The sequence below is a fragment of the Sorex araneus genome, chromosome 1, assembly GCF_027595985.1.
Source record: "Sorex araneus isolate mSorAra2 chromosome 1, mSorAra2.pri, whole genome shotgun sequence".
NCBI classification, from domain to species: domain Eukaryota; kingdom Metazoa; phylum Chordata; class Mammalia; order Eulipotyphla; family Soricidae; genus Sorex; species Sorex araneus.
This window is the reverse complement of record NC_073302.1, coordinates 433630403-433650170: the sequence shown is the minus strand read 5'-3', so window position 1 is coordinate 433650170 and position 19768 is coordinate 433630403. Positions and strand designations below refer to the sequence as shown.

General features: G+C 43.4%; 1 protein-coding gene across 8 annotated transcripts in view; it reads left to right on the top strand.

Moving 5' to 3' along the window:
- The first annotated feature begins 3775 nt into the window (after window positions 1–3775).
- The window catches only part of CNOT4 (CCR4-NOT transcription complex subunit 4), a 146059-nt gene continuing 130066 nt past the window's right edge, over window positions 3776–19768 (top strand). For 6 of the 8 annotated variants that reach the window (XM_004608243.2, XM_004608241.2, XM_004608242.2 and 3 more), the window contains exon 1: window positions 3776–3912. The gene's annotated coding sequence lies outside the window, so the exon portion shown is untranslated. Of the gene's footprint in view, window positions 3913–5362; window positions 5500–8038; window positions 8120–19768 lie in introns of those variants that run through there. The other 2 variants (XM_055137294.1, XM_055138053.1) reach the window with 2 other exon arrangements.

Sequence of the window (19768 nt, the reverse complement as noted above, 5' to 3'; positions counted from 1 at the left end):
AGCATCCCATATGGTCCCCTGAGTGCCACCAGGAGTAATTCCTGAGTGCAGAGCCAGGAGTAACCCCTGTACATCGCCAGGTGTGACCCAAAAAGAAAAAAAAATTACTTGCAGACATAGAAATGAACATGCATAGCATTAAAAAGTTGGTCATTATGGGATGTTTCAAGCGCTGACTTGGGAAGGTAGACTGTGTAGCTAACTACTTGACGACCTAGGAAAAATGTCCATAGGGTTAGGGTCATCACTGATGACTCTCAGGAGGTGTGGCATTGCCCTCTAGTGTTGGGTACTCTAGGAGGAACTGCTGGCCTTTGGAGGGAAGGTTAGCCAGACCAGTGTTTCTTACACATTTTCTACTTGGGACCCCTTTTCACCAGAGATATTTTTACATGGTCCTGGATATATAAAAGAGGTTTACAAAGAAAACTACTGCTAAGAAGTTGTAAATTTATTTTACCTTATTATTATTATTTTTTTCGGGGGTGAGGTGCAAATCCAACTGTGCTCAAGGTTTATTCCTGGCTCTGGACTCAGGGATCACTGCTGGCGGGCTTAGGGGGACTATATGGGATCAAATCCAGGTTAGCTGCATGCAGTGTAAGCACCCTATCCATTATACTATTGCCCTGGCCCCTGGAAGTTTATTTTAAAACAAATTTTTTTGTGAGCCACATACTTAGTTACTAAGGCCACAGTATAAGGAATAAGATGAAAGATTTTGGTGTCTCTTGTTCATCACTTTTAAATGCCCCAGGATGGGCGAACACCTGCTAAAGATCTTTCTCAGTCGACCTATTTTACATATGAGCACGATGCTGGTTTTATTTTGACATAATTCTAATGGTGGATGTTTTAGAAATGCATCTTTCGTGGACACTGGGAACAGATTATTATTGTCCATTAGATATATGCAATGGACACCAAACCTATGTCAATTGCATTTGTAGATTACTCATCTGATGACTCATTCTCAGAGATTTTAAGTTTTATAAGTGCAGGCAAATGAGGACTTGAATAAATATTCTAGAATAATACATGCTTGGCTATTTATATCGGTGTTCTTCAACGTTTTTACATCTTCAAGCCAGGACCTGTCCTGCATACTGGCCCACAGACCAGCAGTTATAACCAAGATGGTAGGTCAGTGGTTTTATTTTCCCTCCCTCTCGCCCTTCCTTCCTTCTTTTCTTCCTTCTTTTCATTTTTGGGCCACACCTTGTGTTGCTCAGGGCTTATTCCTGGCTCTGTGTCCAGGGATTCCTCTTAACAGTGCTTGGGAGGGACCATATGAGATACTGGGTATCAAATTTGGGTTGACTGCATGCAAGACAAGTGCCCTACCACTTATAATATTTCTCCAGCTCTAGAGCAGTAGTTTTCAGCTTTTCTCACCTGTGGACTAGCATAGGTCCATGGGCTGGAGGTTGAAGACTACTGATTTGCAAATGAAATATAAAGCACAGCATAAAAATTATTGTAGCACTGTAGCACTGTCGTCCCGTTATTCATCGACTTTGCTCGAGCGGGCACCAGTAACGTCCCCATTGTGAGACTTGTTACTGTTTTTAGCATATCGAATATGCCACGGGGAGCTTGCCAGGCTCTGCCGTGCGGGCGGGAAACTTTTGGTAGCTTGCTGGGCTCTCTGAGAGACACAGAGGAATTGAACCCGGGTCCCTGCGTGCAAGGCAAATGCCTTACCCGCTGTGCTATTGCTCCAGCCTGGACATTAATAATAGAAATATTAATATCCAATATAAGTAATAGTGATATTCATCTGTTCTCAGTCTCCTCTGAGATACGTTTCTAAAACATTGTTAGAATTACATAAAAATAAATTATATATGCTTATTATCCTTCTAATTTTAAATGCTTTATTTCTTGTCTTTAATAATGGAGCTTTTATTTCACTATAAAATTGGTGACATATACAAGAAAAACACACATTTGAAAAAACCTTGACACCAAAACTTAGTGTTCAGTATTTAGTAAACGTGTGGTGAATTAGGTATTTAGTGAACCTGAGGTGAATTCAAATGACTTCCCAAGTTTCCTTACCAAGTAATCATTTCATGATTATGTAATTTTAATTTTATGGTAAATTTTTATTTTATGATGAACTTTGATTTTTTAACAAATAACTGTATCTAGGTTTGACAGTGAATAAGTGACCAGAAAACTAAACTCACATTAAATGAATGGAATGAAACTCCCACTATGACACTAAATTCACATATTTAAAATTGCAACCCCTCCCCCCCATATTCTTTCCTTATCAGTTAAATAAGACACACTATGTATTTTGTTGATTTGGTATTTTTTTGGGGGGGACCACCCCCAGTTGTGTTTAGGGGGGTGTCATTAGCGATGCTGGGGATCCAACCTTGTCGGTTGCATTGAAGGTAAGCGCCTCCATCCGGATCCTTGATCATTTATTAAGAAACTGCCTCCCTTTTCTCTCCCTTACGTCCAACATACATTCGAACAGAGAAAAGGAATTTCTAGAATAGCAACAAGGAATTTTGTGTTTCGCTCACCATGGAATTCCAATGACTATTTGTCGTATGAATGGGTGAAGTACACGCGCAACAAGCAAAACCAAAAAGTCCTAAAACACTCCCCGCCCCCCTCCTCCCCCCCACCCCCCGAAAACCCCCGAATAGCGTCTGCTTCGAGCGCCACTGCCACCACTGCCACCACTGCCACCAGGTTCTAAGGGGCAAGCAGGCTGGACCCGGAAATTAGCGACTCTTTTATGATTGAGAAACCTTCGCGCTCGCGCTCGCAGGGACTGCGGCTGGCACTGCTTTATTCCCTGGGACCCGGGGATGTGTGCCGAGTTTGTCAACTCCAGGCACAAGAGTTAGCAGTCAGGACACGGAACGAAGACAGTCATTTGCTCGGACGTAGCAGGACGTCCCCAGCTTTCTGCCGGCGGGAACACATTTATTTATTTATGTATATTTATGTATTTATTTATTCGTTGATTGATTGATTTTATAAATGCACGGGTCTTCTGTTTCCTTCTTCTCCTTCTGTCCGGGACAATTTCGGTATTTCAGCGGTAGATGCAGAGGACGGGAAGAAGGGGCGGCAGTCCCGGAGCGCGCAAACACGGAAAAGGAGCAGCCGCTCACTGGACGCCAACAGATGTCAGCTCCGAATCTGAGTCTCACCCCAGATCAAAAGCCGCGCTCCTCCTCCTCCCCCCCACCTGCCTCCGCCCCGCCCCCTTTAGATACCTCTGGTGGGCGGGGCACCAGAGGCGTGATTTCGGCTCCCCCTCCTCCCCCTATATTAATTCACCTCGGCCCCCCAGGTCTCGTATTCCACCTTTCAGTAACCCCCTCCTCCCCCCCAGCGAGGATCTGGAACACGGCCCGAAGCCCGCGGGCCAAATGACAGCGGAGAGGCAGCCGCCCCCCTCCCCAAACGAACCCCCGCCCCCCAGAGCAGGAAGTCTGTGTAACAAGGAAAGCAGCCAGTCTTGCAGCAGCCACGTGAGGCGGCGGGGGGGGGGGGGGGGGAAACGCAGCGAGAACTTCAACTCCCGGCGGGCGGCTGGGCGGCGGCGGCCCGGAGACTACAACTCCCAGGATGCCGCGGGGGCGCCGGCCCGCCGCGCCTCCCGCCCCTCCCCCGCCCCTCCCCGCCGGCTCGGCGTGCGCCTGCGCACAGGAGGCCGGAGGAGTCTTACCCTAATGTAAGATGGTGGCCCGTCTGGCTGTGGAACCCACCGAAAGCTGAGAGGCTCTCTCTCTCAGCCGTAAAGGTCGGACTCGCCGAAGCAACCAGGCCGGCTCCTCCGGAGTTTCCTCCGCGACTCTCGTCCGGGGGCCTGTGGCGAGGACGCGGCAAGCGTGAGGAGGGGGGGCGTCCGCGAAGGCGAGAGCGAGGCAAGGCAGGCGGGTGAGTGTGTGTGCGGGGCTGGGCTCCGGGGGAAGCCGGGGCTGCCCGGCTACGAGAGCGCGGAGGCTTCGCAGGCAGCGTGCAGGCCGCACCCCCTCCCTCCCCACCCCCCGCGCCGCCCCGGCACCCTCCTCCCCCTCGCCCGCCCCGCCGCCTCCCCCGCCGCCGCCGCGCTCCCGCCGCCGGGCCCGGGCAGTTAGCACCAGGAAAAGGGAGCGGGGCGGCCGGCTGGCTGCCCGCGCGGCGGCGGCGGCGGCGGCGGCGGCTGCCCCCGGGGATCGCCGCCGGCGGGGGGCGGGGGGCGGCGGGCTGAGTGGGAGTGGGGGGCGAGCTCGGCGGCCTGGGGGCTTCGGCGCCGGCGACCCCGCGCCTGGGGGTCGGGGCGGCGTTCTCGGGTCCTGGGGTGGTGGTGGTGAGTCGGGGGGGGGGGTGGTCCGCGTTTCACCCCGCGGCGCCCTTACTCCCCACCCCCCCCACAGCCCCCGCCGATGTCTTCTTTCCCGGTGGCGCCCCAGACCTCCCCCCACCCCCCACTACCTCCCGCCCCCGGCTCTCACTTCCACTCGGACCCGCGCGGCCGCTGCCCCGACGCCGCCGCCGCCTCGCTGCTGCCCGCGGCCCGCTGTTGGCGGGGCCGCTGCGCCCCGGCCCTCGCTTCCGAGTGAGCCTTGTCCTCTCCCCCCGCCCACCCCCCACTCCACCCCCGGCTGCTGGCCGGCGAGCCCCCCTCCCCCCCCCGTCCGCCCGCTCTGACTCGCGGCACCCTCACCTCCCCGCCACCCTCCCGAGCTGCCGCCGCTTCGCAGCGTCGCCGGGACCCGCATCTGTCATTTGGAAAAGCCGCCCCAGAAGTGGCCGCAGGATGCTGCGATCCCACCTGTTTGCCCCGTGCCCCAGACTTGCCGGCTCCCGGCCCCTCGCCCCCTAGACGGCGGCTGGCGGCTCTCCCTGCCCGCCCCCGGGGGGAAGGAGCAAAGGAGGAGGAGGGGGGGGGGATAAGAGAGAAAAGAAAAGGGATGCCCCGCGTGGGCCCCGGAAAAGTCGAGGAAGTTGCGAAGTGGATGCAGCGAGGCGTGGGATCCTGCTGAAACGTTAGGAATAGATTAATCGTGGGAGCCCGGATCCCGGGAGCAGGGGCGCGTGCTTTCATCTGGGCTCTCGGGGCCGGCGTGCAGGCTCGGTCGCTCTGTCCGGGGACGCGTGTGTTTGTGTGTGTGTGTTTGTTTTGGTGGGGTCCCACGTCGTGTCTGTATTTCCCGGCCTTTCCCTTTCTCGCATCGCTTTCCCCGCGCAGGCTAAGCCGCCTGTTTCTGAGTCGCCTCTGCCCAGGACACCCGGTGCCCGCTCGGATTCTGCCACCAAACACGAGCCCGGGCATTTCTAAATAGGATCCATCTGCGCGCGTGCACACACAGAGAGACACACACAGAGACACACACGCGCGCACACACACACGCACATGCACACGCACACAGCGCACGCACCTCTGTGAACGGCACGCAGGCAAACATAAGTGACATCTTAAGTCTACGCAGCTTGGCCGTGGCTTGCAGCTCCCCTGTGCATGGCGAATTGATAATTGACTCAGTGAGTAGTATTGATAGTCCGCTTAATTGATGACATATTTGATTTATAGTTTGAGTGGAAATTTCCTCGCTAGCCTCGTATCAGACTCACCTGTAGTTTTTGGTCGTGGGAAATTCTCTCTGACAGCATTTCTAGGATAGCAGATAGCTGAATAAATTCTCTCGAAAGCTTAAGTAGTTTTGTATGTGCACACCAAAAAAAAAAAAAGTGTTTTTTTGGGGGCGTGGGTAAAATTAAGTTCCCCATTTTACGTAGAAGAGAAAAGGGCTGGGAAGAGAAATGACAGCTGTGCATGCACATGTGTTTGGTGACACGGTTAATATTTACATTAAAGGACAAAGCTAGAAGTGGCTTATATTTTCCCTTTATTTTGGCAGGGTGGTGGTGATGGGGTTTGGGCCACACCTGGAGACACTCAGGGCTTACTCCTAACTGCGCTCCTTGTGGTTCTTGGGGGACCACATGGGAGTTGAACCCTGGTCAGTGGCATGCAAGGCAAGCTCCCTGCCCACTGTACTGTTGCTCTGGCCCCTCGTTGTCCATTTTTGAAGAAAGCAAAATTGAGATGTAGTGACTTCGTTATTAAGGGAAAGGGTCTTTAATCAAACCCCTGTGAACTAATTACCAAAAAAAATAAACAGGATTATATATCAGATGCATACATTTCAATTTTAAACATAAGATATTGTGTTCTTAAAAATATATTAAAAGTTTAAAGTAGCACCACATGCTGCAATTTAAATATTTGCAAAATTGAAATACAGTTGCCTTGTTAATAACTTTTGCACATTATTGTGATTTTTTTACAAATTTTACTTGTAGTAATTGAATAATCTGGCATTATATACACCTGGTTGTGATAAATAATTTGTTTTTACAAATTGTAAACCAAGATCAGAAGATATTCTTAATCCTTTTGGCTATTTTAATCTCCAGTTTGGGATCTGAGTTCAAATCTCAGAAGAGTAGGAACTTAAGTTCCTACTCTTCTGAGATTTGAAAGCAGTTTATATCGCAAATCTTGTTCTGTTATAACACAAGGTCTTAACATTTTAACTTAATTTTAACTGATCAGTAGGAATGTATTTAATACAATTGATCTACTGAAAGTAAAAAATCTATTTCACTTGTCTTTGTGATAGGTGGAGAAGCTTTTCACTTTGAATAAGTTTAACACACAGAATCCCTTGGCAGTCATACTTGGCTGAATTGTAAGCAGTGTGTTCTAGGATAGGACTGTTTAGCAGAAGAGGAAGATTATTTTAAACATCTTTTTTTTTTTTTTTGTAAAGATGTCGTGTCTCCTCCTACCCCCCTTCATCAGATTCTTAGTTTCAGCACTTTGAAGTTAAAATGAATTTACTTTGGATCTTTAGTTTATCTAAAGAAGTAACCTAAAGTCCTAGGAGTTGAGACTTAAGTATTTTTTTATGGTTAAACGTTTTTGATGTGGAATGTCCATTGCAGCTGTATACTTCAATGCTTTTTGTGTATTTTAGGTTTGTGGGCCATACCTGATGGCACTTGGTCTACCACTAGTTCAGTGACGGGAGTTGCTCCTGGCAGTGCTCAGGGGGACCGTGTAATGCTGGGTGGTTGAACCCCCACATCCTTCTGGCAGATCATGTGCCCCAGCCCATCGTGCTATCCCTCTGACCCACTTTTGTGCTTTTTTAATAGATATAGTTTGGAGTACGTATTGTCAGGTTCAGTAGTTGATTGAATTGAGTATTCTACAGGTCAAATTTCTAGAGGCAGGTTTTTGGATAGGAATGTTGACTTATATTTATTTCCGTCAAGTGGTATAGACTAATTTTTACCCTTATGAGCATCAGACAGCTTTGATCAAATGGCAGGATGCAGGAAAATAGATTGCTTTGTAATGCCCTTCAATTTCAGTCTAAATGTGTGCACTAGAGATAATTTGTGACTAATTTCTTTGTAGAAGGAGAGAGTTGCTTAAGAATGAACTAGCATTAGGGTAATTTTTTTTTAAATGTTTTTTTCTGGGCCACACCTGGCAGTGCTCTGGGTAACTCCTGGCCCTGCGCTCAGGAATGACTCCTGGCGTGTTTAAGGTACCATATAGGATCCCAGGAATCGAACCCAGGTCTGCCATGTGCAAGGCAAACGCTCTACCCACTGTGCTATTGCTCCAGCCCCAGGCACATTTTATTTTTAAAATGATTTTACTTGTTAAAACAGATAATGAGAAAATACCTGTTTAAGTACTATGATTTTAGACATCTTTTTCCTTTCTCTCCATTTTTAAAATTTCTTAATTTGTTTTGTTTTTGTTTTGGAGTCACAGTTGTGGTGCTCAGGACTTACTCCTTACTCTGTGCTTAGGGCTCTGTTCTGTGAGACCTGGGGAACCGAAGGGGATGCTCGGGTCAAACCTTGGTTGTGCCCTACCTCCTGTATTCTCTCTCTGTCCCTACTTGCAGATTTAATGTGAAGCTCCTCTCTTGATTGTATTCTTGTGTGTGTGTGTGTGGTTGTTGTGCCTCTGAATAATACTTGTTTTTAACTCTTTCAGCTTAGCGTTACTATTTTTAAAGACCGTTCAAGTCAGTTTTGATTTTGAAAACTTCAGCCTCTATTGCAAATAGTGTTGTCAGTAAGTATTTATGTATTATCTCAGCTCTCTGTGAGGGAAGTTCCCTTCATTCAGCTCAGTTGCTTGTAAAGAAAAACAGTAGGGAAATAGGTTATAGACATTTGCTGTTCTAGAAATAGTATAACTAGAATGTGCTGCATTCTTTTCTCAAAGGATTTCCTAATCTAAGTGGAACTTAAAAATGGTCTTTATCCCTCTGGAATATCATGTATTAGATAAAACTTATTAACACATTGTGATATTTTAAGAAAATGTTGTGTCAGAGATATTAGGGAAAGTCCATGAATATCATTCTTAATGTAAAATATGATGGTATGTCTGATTATCTTAAAGATAGGAATCCAGTTGCTCCTCAATTTGCCCAGACAGGTACCAGTAACGTCTCCATTGTGAGACTTGTTACTGTTTTTGGCATATCGAATATGCCACAGGTAGCTTGCCAGGCTCTGCCATGCGGGCGGGATACTCTCAGTAGCTTGCCAGGCTCTACGAGAGGGGCGGAGGAATCGAGCCTGGATGGGCCTCGTGCAAGGCAAAACGCCCTACCTGGTGCGCTGTCGCTCCAGTCCTGATAAGTGGAATTTTTAGATCACATATTTAGTGGGTTTCTAGAGATTTTTCTTTATCATTGTCTTTACTCATTATGATATGGCTTTCTTTATTTGAAAAGATTGTGTGGTAAATGTCAAATTAGCAAATGTGCTAAAATCCAGTGTGTTTGTCACATTTCTTTTGTATAATATGAATCAGGAAGAGTTTACAGAAAATTTTAGCATTGGTTTGGCCCCCAGATGAGTCTCCTATAGCAAAGTTTTACTTTAGCCAGAAGAGAGAAATTGCACAAAAGATTATTTTTATTTGCTTGGAAAACTGAGCTTTTAACATAGTAAAACTACAAGACAATTTGAGGATGAGTTTACTTTTCCCTTAAGGAGTTTATTTGTGAGGATTTAAAATTTCTTTTAAATAAGGACTTAGAAATCATTTTTGTTTCTGTTTATTTTTTGTTTTGGGGACACAGCCAGTAGTGCTGGGGAAGCTTCTGTCTCCTGTTCCCTGTAGTATTCCTGGTGGTGCTCAGGGGATTCTGTAGTGTAAGGAACCAAACCTGGGGCTATATTCCATTGAGCTATACTCCCCGGTCCAAGGACGGTTTCATTTTTATTAAACTGTCTACCTGGGAGATTTGACTTGCTTTAACTGCAACTGCACTTGCATTGGGTGATACAAGGGTGAAACTTTATTATTATTATTATTATTATTATTATTATTATTATTATTATTATTGTTTTTGTTTTTGTATTGCTTTCACAGGGTTATATTTAGGCTTTGTTTTTGTGTTAATTTTCCCAACTAAATGATATGTTATTATTAGGGGCAAGCCATGTTCTTTTTTTGTGTGTATATTTAGATAATCTTAAAAGCAAAGTTTTTTAGTTTTTTTTTTTAAATTTTTGTCTTTTTTGGTCATACCAATTGATGCTCAGGGGTTCTTTCTGGCTGTGTACTCTGGAATTACTCCTGGCAGTGCTCCACGGATCATATGGGATGATGGGGATTGAACCTGGTTTGGCAAGGCAAATGCCCTACCTCCTATAGTATAGCTCCAGCCCTTAAAAGCAACTTTTTTTTTTCTTGCTTTTTGGGTCACACCCAGCAATGTACAGGGGTTACTCCTGGTCCTTCACTCAGGAATTACTCCTGGCAGTGCTCGGGGAACCATATGGGATGCTGAGAATCGAACCCGGGTCGGCTGCGTGCAAGGCAAACGCCCTCCCCGCTGTGCTATTGCTCCAGCCCCAAAAGCAACTTTTTTTTTTTTTTTTTTTTAGTATGGTAACCGAAATCTGACTTCTTGAGTATTTAGAGATGATAAATATGGAGAAGGGAAAATCTAATCAGATGGGTTTGTAGATATGCTTAAAATCAGTTTAGGAGAAAGTCAGGGCGAGAAGTATAATTAGAAGGATAAAATGTCAATGTTTGAAAGTAGTAGGTGTTGTTGCTCTTGGGGAAATTAGTGAATGATGTAGGGAACATGGTGATTGAGTTTTGAAAAGTAATCATAAACTAAAAGGAATATAAAAGCATTCCTAAATTGCAACAAGCAGATACATTGTCATTAAGCCACATATTTAAAATTTCTTGTGTGTTTTTCAGTCCTTTGAATGAAGTACTTATTTTTCTGATTAATGGAGATCTCACTAATTCATTCCTTATTCAGGAAATAGGTTATACATTTTCTGAAAAAAAATGGGCTGATTGGCTTATTGAACATTGATTATTGTGAATTTTTTCTTTGTCATGTATTTTGCCTATGAATTATTTTTGATATTTTTTATTTTAAAGTTATTTGTTTGGAGTTTTGTGAGTTCTGTAATTGAAATACAAATAGCATTAATTTTGGTGCTAAGATTAACTTTTTTCTTAACGATCATTTGAATTTTTAATATAAAACTTTTTACTAATAATTAGATGAGATTTATAATGTTGTAAATTCTCTGTCTTGTTATATTATTCAAGATACATTTTTCTTATTTGAAATGGGGACCAAGGCTTTTTTTTCTTTTTGTCCTTTTTTGGGTCACACCTGGTGATGCACAGGGGTTACTCCTGGCTCTGCACTCAGGAATTACTCCTGGCGGTGCTCAGGGGACCATATGGGATGCTGGGAATCGAACCCAGGTCGGCCGTGTGCAAGGCAAATGCCCTACCCGCTGTGCTATCGCTCCAGCCCCCCAAGGCATTTATAAAACTAAAAAAAATGTATTTTATGGGCGAATGAATTAGTACAGTGAGTAGGACCCTTGTCTTGTATATGGTTGACCTGTGCTGCATCCCAGTACACCGTATGATCCCCCAGCCCCGCCAGTCGTGGTTGGACAGAACAAACAAAACCAGAACAACAACAGAACAACTATTTTGGATGTGTTTAAAATGAAGTAAAGATGTCATTAATACTTTTTAAAGAGACGGTTAAAGCTCTTGCCCTGAGATCTTCAGCCTGTGCCTGGAGTGACCTCAACTGCAGGGTGTGGCACTCCCTCCTCCCTCTCCCCCTAAAAAAACATCCCTCAGTGTGAATTTTTTTTTCTTTTTGAGACACACTCAGTGGTGCTCAGGACTTATTCCTAACCCTGTGCTCAGGGGTCACTCCTGATGGGGCTTGAGGAGTCCTATGGGGGGGACTGGGGAATCAAACCCCTGTTGGATGCGAGCAAGATAAGCACCGTACCAGTTGTACAATCACTTTGGTCTGTCAATTTTAAAGTTTAAAAATGAAATTGGTTTTGGGGTCACACCTAGTGTCTTGTCAGTTATGTGCAAAACAAAGTGCCTTACCCTCCACTCTATCTCTCTGGCCCCTAATGTGAAAATTTAACGAGTATGACAGTAGGCTAAACTTTCTTTGTAACTCTCACTCAACTTTGAAGATGTTAAAGTCAATTTGGTTTCATCTCTATCAATACTTACATTACTTCTTATCTTTTTCCTCTTTCCCCTGAATTAGTTTGAAGCAACTTTTATCTTGTTTTATAGAAGAAGCTGTCTTCATCATGAAATACCTTGATTTCTTACTTCTAGATTTTGGTCACACATGGCGATATTTATGGGTTATTTCTGGCAGTGTTTGGGGGGCTGTATGGGGGTGCCGGGGATCGAACCTGGGTCTGCTGCAAACAAGGCAGTTAAATGTCCTACAAGCTGCCCTATTATGCCAGCCCAGTATACCTTGATTTCTTATTTCAGTTTACAGTTTGAATATTGATTATTCAACTTGTCAAATAGTGTTTGAGTACTCATCATAGAACCACTTCTTAGGAAATGGCTCTGCTTCTTCACAGAGTTTGGTTGGGTTACTTTCTAATCACACATATCTAAGACTGATGATAACAATATGCAAATAATGTGTGTACTTACAGTCTGAGTCCCGTATGTTAGTGTAAAGGTCTCTTCATATTAAAGTTCTGGGGGTGGGATTTCTGGGGAAATTGGGACTTAACTAAGAATACATACTTTCTGCATAGGCAAGCATCTTCAGAAGGAGAAGGAGCATTCCATGCATTCTTTGTGGGGGATGGAAGCATGAACAAATACTTATTTATGGGACCTGCATGATGTGAGAGGGATGTAGGGATTCTGATCTCAGTGTAATAATGTTAATTTCTGGGAGTGGTGTCAGATAAATTAGTACATGAGGGTGGTAAAGATTATGAAGGGAGTGTTCAGTGTCCAGTTGAATTTGATCCACTAAGCAGTGAAGAGCCGTTAGAGATTGATGGGGGATAGGAGATGATATAATAAAAGTGCTTTCTAGAAAGTCTACTCTTTTGGTAATGTGCAGCATATTTTGGGGTTGATGGATGAATTTGAAAGATTGAAGACTAGACCACTGCTATAAGAGGCTTAGAGACTGTGAAAATTCTATAGGATTTGGCAGCTAATTGAGTCTGTCTTCTCTCCAATTCCTTGTGTTCAATTCCTTCCAGAAATGGCACAAAAGTTTTGGAGATTAGAGAATTGAGGAAATGTGATCTATTTTTCTTTGATAATGAAGTGTAATTTGTTATCTACGCCAAGCTTTGGAAAGGAAGTGATACATGATTACACAAATCTAACTTTTTTTTTAAAGTATAAAACAGTTACCAGGTGCTGGAGAAGCAGAATTAGAGCTAAGACGTCTATCTTGCATGTAGCCGACTCCAGTTTAATTTCCGGCACTCTGTAATCTTCTGAGCATCACCAGGTTTGGCCCCAAAACCAAACAACAACCAAAACCAAAATAGGTACCAGTGTTTTAAAATAGTTTTAAGTATTCACTATGGAATAAAATTTTGGAAAATGAAAATCTGTTCTTAAATGTTTGTGAGAGATGGAATAGTTTCCTTTTGTAAGATATATTCTTGGGGCCAGAATGGGGATGGCACTTGCTTTATATGTGGCTAACCTGGGTCTGATCTCTGTAACCCCATGTGTAACCCCATGTGGCCTGCTGAGCCTTGCCAGAGTGATGATTCCTGAGTGCAGTCAGGAGTAAGCAAACCCCTGAGCATTGCTAGGTGTGGCCTAAGAACCAACCCCTATTCCTCCCCCGCCACCCCCCGAAAAACCTCCAAAATACAAACAGAAACCCCTTAATAACAAAACCCCAAACTGGCATTGGAAAAAAGGAGAAACTGGAAGGAAAAACCTGTAAGTAAAAATCTTTGGGGATGGGGCTGGAGCAGTAGCACAGCGGGTAGGGCGTTTGCCTTGCACGTGGCCGACCCGGGTTCGATTCCCAGTATCCCTTATGGTCCCCTGAGCACCGCCAGGGGTAATTCCTAAGTGCAGAGCCAGGAGTAACCCCTGTGCATCGCCAGGTGTGACCCATAAAGCAAAAAAAAAAAAAAAAAAAAAATCTTTGGGGCTACGAAAGGGGAGAGAGAACAAAAGGGAATGCCCTGCCACAGAGGCAGGGTGGGGGGTGGGAGGGATGCTGGATCATTGGTGGTGGAGAATGGGCACTGGTGGAGGGATGGGTACTCGATCATTGTATGACTGAAACACAAGCACGAAAGTTTGTAAGTATGTAACTGTACCTCATGGTGATTCACTAATGAAAAAAAAATCTTTGGGGCTAATGAAATAGTACAGAAGCAGGGCTCTTACTTTGCATGTAGCTGACCCAGGCTTGATCCATGGCATCCCATGTGGTCCCTCACTTTTAGATGTGACCTCCCAAACCAAAAAAATGTATGTATGTGTGTGTGTATATATGTATAACATACATGTTATTGTGTGTGTGAGGTCAGGAGTATTAGGAAACATTTTTGTACAGTGTATAACCAGTATATATTACTGGTTGTCTTTATTAGTGTGTGTGTGTGTGTGTGTGTGTGTGTTGGGGGGGCTGGGCCACATTTGGCAGTTCTCAGTGCTTTCTCTTGCCTCTGTGCTCAGGGATCACTCTTGGCAGTATCTGAACCATATGTAGTGTCAGGGATTGAACCATGGTCAGCTGTGTGCAAGGATGTGTTTTGCCCTTTGAACTTTTGGCGGGGTAGGTGGGTGGAGCCTTAGCCAGTGCTCAGGGATCGCTCCCTGGCTGACTCAGAGGACCATATGAAATGCTGGGAATTGAACCCAGATTGGCCTTAGGAAAGGCAGATACCCTGCCTGTTGCAGTAATGCTCTGACCCCAACCCCTTGTACTATTTCTTTGATTCCTAAGTATCTTTCAAGTTTAACAGTGGTTTGCTTAGAGCAGAAGCAGGCACTGGGTACTGTCTGTTCCAGGCTCATTAGGATGGCCAGCAGGCCAAAGAGGAATGTGGAGACACTAGGAAATTGAAATGTATTCATTGATTTAATTTTATATACTTTTTCTTTTTAGGTACACTTTGGTTTGCGGATGCATTATTACAAACAGACCTGGTTAAACATCAGCTATATTTGTTTTGGTTGGAATATTTTTTAGGTTTTGAGACCCTTGAAGTTACACTTTCTTGTCATTTTTTTTTTGACTCTTCATTATGCTAGTTTCTCTGTTTTTTGAGCTGTGCTGAGGGCCTACTCCTCTGAGATCACTCCTGGTGGGGCTTAGGGGACCATATGCTGGGGCTCAAGCTCAGGTTGGCTACATGCGTTGCAAGTGCCCTGTCCATTGTTCTGTAACTCTGGCCCTATTGTGTATAGCATACTTTCTTTGTTTTGTGGGGGAACAATTTATATTTTATATTAAGCAGAAAATAGGTTTCTTCTAGCTTTGTAAAAAGTAGAAAAATGCTTTATGTATTACCATTTTCTGTCTTCTGCTTCTGTCAGTATTACAATTATCCTTCTGTGTTTGCATGTAGATCTCAAGTCTGATTATTGAATGAGCTTTTTTTTTTTTTTTAATGCAGACATTTGACCTACCCACTTTAGTTCTGAAATCAGCCTTTTGGAATAAACTTTATAAGGTATTATGGCAGTACTTGGTGGCCATGTTCTACCAGGGATCAAATTTAGTGCTTTGCTTCTGATATGTAGGCTTGTGCCTTCTCCCCAGCCCTCAGTATTGAGTCTGAAAATATCTCAAGCTTGGGATATTAAGAACTTTAAAACCAAAGCCATATTATTTGCCAGTTATTTTCTTTCTTGTTATTATAATAAAAGTTACTAAGTTACTACAGGTCTCAAAATGGAGAAGTTACTGGTGCCCGCTGGAGCAAATCGATGAGCAACGGGATGATAGTGACAGAATGACTAAGTTACTGTCATAATGCCATTGACTTTTTAGGCACTTGGGAAATAGCAATACAAATAAAGGCGGTGTAGTATGCATTAATGCAAAGTAATTTTCTTAAAAGAATGACATGCCTTTTTGGGGGCTGGAGTGATAGCACAGCGGGTAGGGTGTTTGCCTTGCACGCGGCCGACCTGGGTTCAAATCCCAGCATCCCATATGGTCCCCTGAGCACCGCCAGGGTGATTCCTGACTGCATGAGCCAGGAGTGACCCCTGTGCATTGCTGGGTGTGACCCAAAAAAAAGCAAAAAAAAAAAAAAATGACATGCCTTTTTCCCAAAACTTTCTTAATCCCGTTAACAGAATAGTTACTCTGAACATTTTCTTACTTCTGTATAGCTGGTCATGTGTACTAATAGGGTCACAAGAATAGTAAGCTTTTCTCTGTGCAGGTTTGTTTGGTTGTGGTAAAGGGGCTATAATATTTTTTTGTTGTTGTTTAATTTTATTTATTTTTTTAAATTTATTTTATTGAATCACCAAGTGGAAAGTTACAAAGTTCTCAGGCTTATATCTCAGTTACACAATGTTCAAACACCCATCCCTTCACCAGTGCCCATATTCCACCACCAATAAAAACAAAAACAAAAGCAAAAACAAAACAAACAAACAAACAAACAAAAAAGAAAACAGTATACATCCCACCCCTCACCCCCCAACCCACTCCGTACGTGAGTGATAATTTCACTTCCTTTTCTCTTTACCTTGATTACATTCCAGATTTCAACACATAACTCACTATTGTTGTTAGAGTTTCAAAACAGACTCACTATTTTTGTTGGAATTTATCCCCTAAGAATACAACTCTATAAACAGGGAAATATTTGATAATAAGTTTTCCACTGATGAGAATGAAGAGATAAAATGTTTACAATTTCTGTATTATAGTAATTAAGTCCGAGAAGATTTAAGTTTGAAAATGAATCATTTCCCTTCCTGGAACAGCATGTAGCCAAAGTTAGTTCACAGTCTCCATACATGGGTGCAAGCACTTGCTGGAACCCCAATTCCTAAAGCTGTCTCTGGTTCCCGCTCGTTCCACATCCACCGGCTCTGCAGAGGCATGGGCACCGGGGCCGAAAATCCGGCCGACTGGAGCCGAGCCACCGGCCCCGGCTGGGGCTGGCCTTGTATCCCGCGGCTGTTTCAAGTTCAAAGCACACATTTTTTTTTTTTTTATCGCGCCAAAAGTTCATACCTTCTCAACGGACCCACAAAATGTCGGACATCACGCCTTCTCCCGGAGGGGAGAGAAACCAAGAAGGAAGGTTATTTCCTCCGTTAGCCGGTGTGGGGCAAAAGCTTAGTTCACATATATTAATTTTGTATTTAATATTGAATTGAGACATATTTTGTGTAGGAAAATCTTGATCATTATGTATCTTCTTATTGCCACTAAAGAATGTGGGAGAAGAAGAAATATCAAATATGTAGCATACAACCTGAGTATTTGAGAATATTTTCAGTAATAGTTGTCTTTTTCCAATTTCATCCTTTGGAGTTACTTAAACTTGTCACAGTGGGTACAGTAGGGATGCGGAGTGATGGGGAAAAAGTGGCTCTTTAATCCAAAATTTCCTCTCAAGTTAAAAAATTGAATTAATATATTTTTATTAACAAGTTTTCCATTCATTAGTTTAAAATTTTAATTCTTACAGTACTTAGAAGGGAGACTGATTCTGTATGCTTGGTGTTGGGGGTATTTGGATAGCTTAGGAGGTCTGACAGGAAAGGTGGAAAATAAAGATTTCAAATTCTGACAGTGGCTACTTTACTTTTTCATGAAACAAAGGCATTGAGAGCACAGTTCCTCTGCTGCGTACTTGGTTTCCTTCCTAATTAAGGTCGTGAGTTCTAGTACAGAAGGCTATAAACTTTACTCATTTCCAAGCTGAAGTAACCCTCTTTTCAACTTGTTTATTTAAATTTCTCCAGCTTAAAACTTGACAGTACAGAGTGGGGCACGTACCTTGCACATGGCTGGCACAGGTTCGATCCCCAGTACCCCATATGTTTCCTGGAGTGATTGCTGAGTGCAGAGCCAGGAGTAAGCACTGAACCTTGCCAAGTGTGGCCTGAAAACTCGACCAATAAACCAAAAAAAGTGGATAAGTTTGTATTTTTTCTCTGCTAGAACACAGAGGAATGGGAAAGAGCAGGAAAAATTGGTATGCTACCTACCTCTTAATCTACCCATTGTTAGTGTAATATTATTCTGGGATTGTTCTATAGAACAACTGCCTTTTTAGTTTTATGTAGTCAATTAAAAATTGGCTTCATGATATACTAAATTTTTAGAAGCCATTTAAGAGATGATTTAGCCGTACAGTTGGTGATTGTACCTATACAAGGTGAATGCTTAGTGGGGTTATTTGAAATTTCACTTTTGCTAAAAATCTTTTCTATCCTAAGTATCTAAACCTTGATGTGAGTTTATGATTTCAAAATAGAAAAAAGTAAAGTTAGTAGTCTTTAACATTGATATGTCTCTGATTTGTTTTCAAATCTATTTAAATGTTGAGGGGCTGGAGTGATAGCGCAGTGGGTAAGGCATTTGCCTTGCACGTGGCCGACCCAGGTTTGATTCCCAGCATCCCATATGGTCTCCTGATCACAGCCAGGGGTAATTCCTAAGTGCAGAGCCAGGAGTGACCCCTGTGCATTGCCTGGTGTGACCCAAAAAGCAAAACAAACAAACAAAAACCAAACATTAGTCATATGAAAAATCTATGTGTTCATAAATAAACATATATATTAAAAAAATCTATTTTAATGTTGATAAAAATAAGTAACAGACATGCTGACAAAAGAACACTAGTTTTGTGTCACTATAATCTCGTCATGTCTAGCAGATATTTTCAGTAGTCTTAGAGAATATATGATGTGTTTCTATATACAGGTTATAGTCTATTATGTACTGCTAAATTCTGCAATTTTAAAACTTGGCATGGTGTTAAAGGAAAATTGTTCTCCAGTACTTGGAGATAAAGGATTGACTTAAATCTTTTCCATGCTTGAACGTGGCTTCCAGTAAGCTACATAACCTCTTTGAACTCTCCCTACTTTCATTTATTGCTTCTGACAGTGTGAGGTATTATAATTTGGAGCCAGACTGACTGAGGGTGAAGTTTGACACTCCTGCTTGCTACTTCTTATATCTAGAGCAAGTTACTTTACCCTGCCTGTACCGCTCGTTGTGTGGAGTGAGTTGTATATGTCAGGTGCTTGGAATAGTGCTTGTTCTCTAGAAAGCCCCAAGTAAGTATTTATGTTATTATTATTTGAAGTATTTTTTTAAGTTCCCCCCTGTTGGGGGGTTAGGGCTCACACCTGACTGTGCTCAGCGCTTGCTCTGTCATAGGGGTCACTCGGCAGTGTTCGAGGGACTCTTACCTGTGCTAGGGATCGAACCTGGGCTGGCTGTGTGTAAGACTAGCACTGTAGTCATTGTACTATCTTTCTGGCCCATAAGATTATCTTTTTATTTAATACACTTTTTTGTTTGGCCTGGAATTCTTTTGAATCAGTAAAGTCAACCTAGACAGGTATGGTAGAAAATAATTATGGACTATTTTGAACTGAAGCATAGACGTTTTGATTTGGTCAATAAGAGGATATCATTGCAAGATAATTTTATGATTTTGTTTTGTTCTCAGTGTCATGACAGTGATGTGTGTCTAGGAGAAGCCAGTTTTGAGTGCCTTTAGTAGTAAAATTATTTGATATAGTGAACAGAGGTTTCTTTCTTTTCTCCCTGTTCACTTGCAGGTAACAGTTGCTTAGTAAATACTTGTTAGGATAATTGAATATCCTCCCTCTTTTTTTGTATCAGGGAGAATCAGATGTTTTTCTTATTAGATCTGTTTCTACTTTTTTGAGCGCCACACCTGTGGTGTCACTGTGGTACCTGGAGGACTGTGCATCAGTGCCTGGGATTGAACCTGGGCCTCCGGCATACAAAGCGTGTGCTCTGGCCCTGAGTGAGTGAATCTTGAGAAAACTGTGTGATAATAGAGAAGTGCAAAGGGTCTAAATTAAGCATTTGGGATTCCTACTTAGGAACAGTAGAAGTGAATATTATTCAGGAACAATTAGAGAGGTAGAAGGAAGATAGAAGAGGCACAGAAAAGTAAGGCAGACGTTTTTTATTAGGAAAAGAAGTTACAGATAGGGATAAGAAGATTCAGGCTACTACTAGTTTCATTTCATGAAGAGAGAGATTGTTATAGTTTGGTTCAACAATCCAAGACGGGGCTGGAGCAATAGTACAGTGGGGATGGCACTTGCCTTGCATGCATGTTTGGCTCCTTCTGCACCCCACTCCTCCTAACCCAAGCAATGAATGAATGGTGATATAAATTAAATCATTACTGAGTA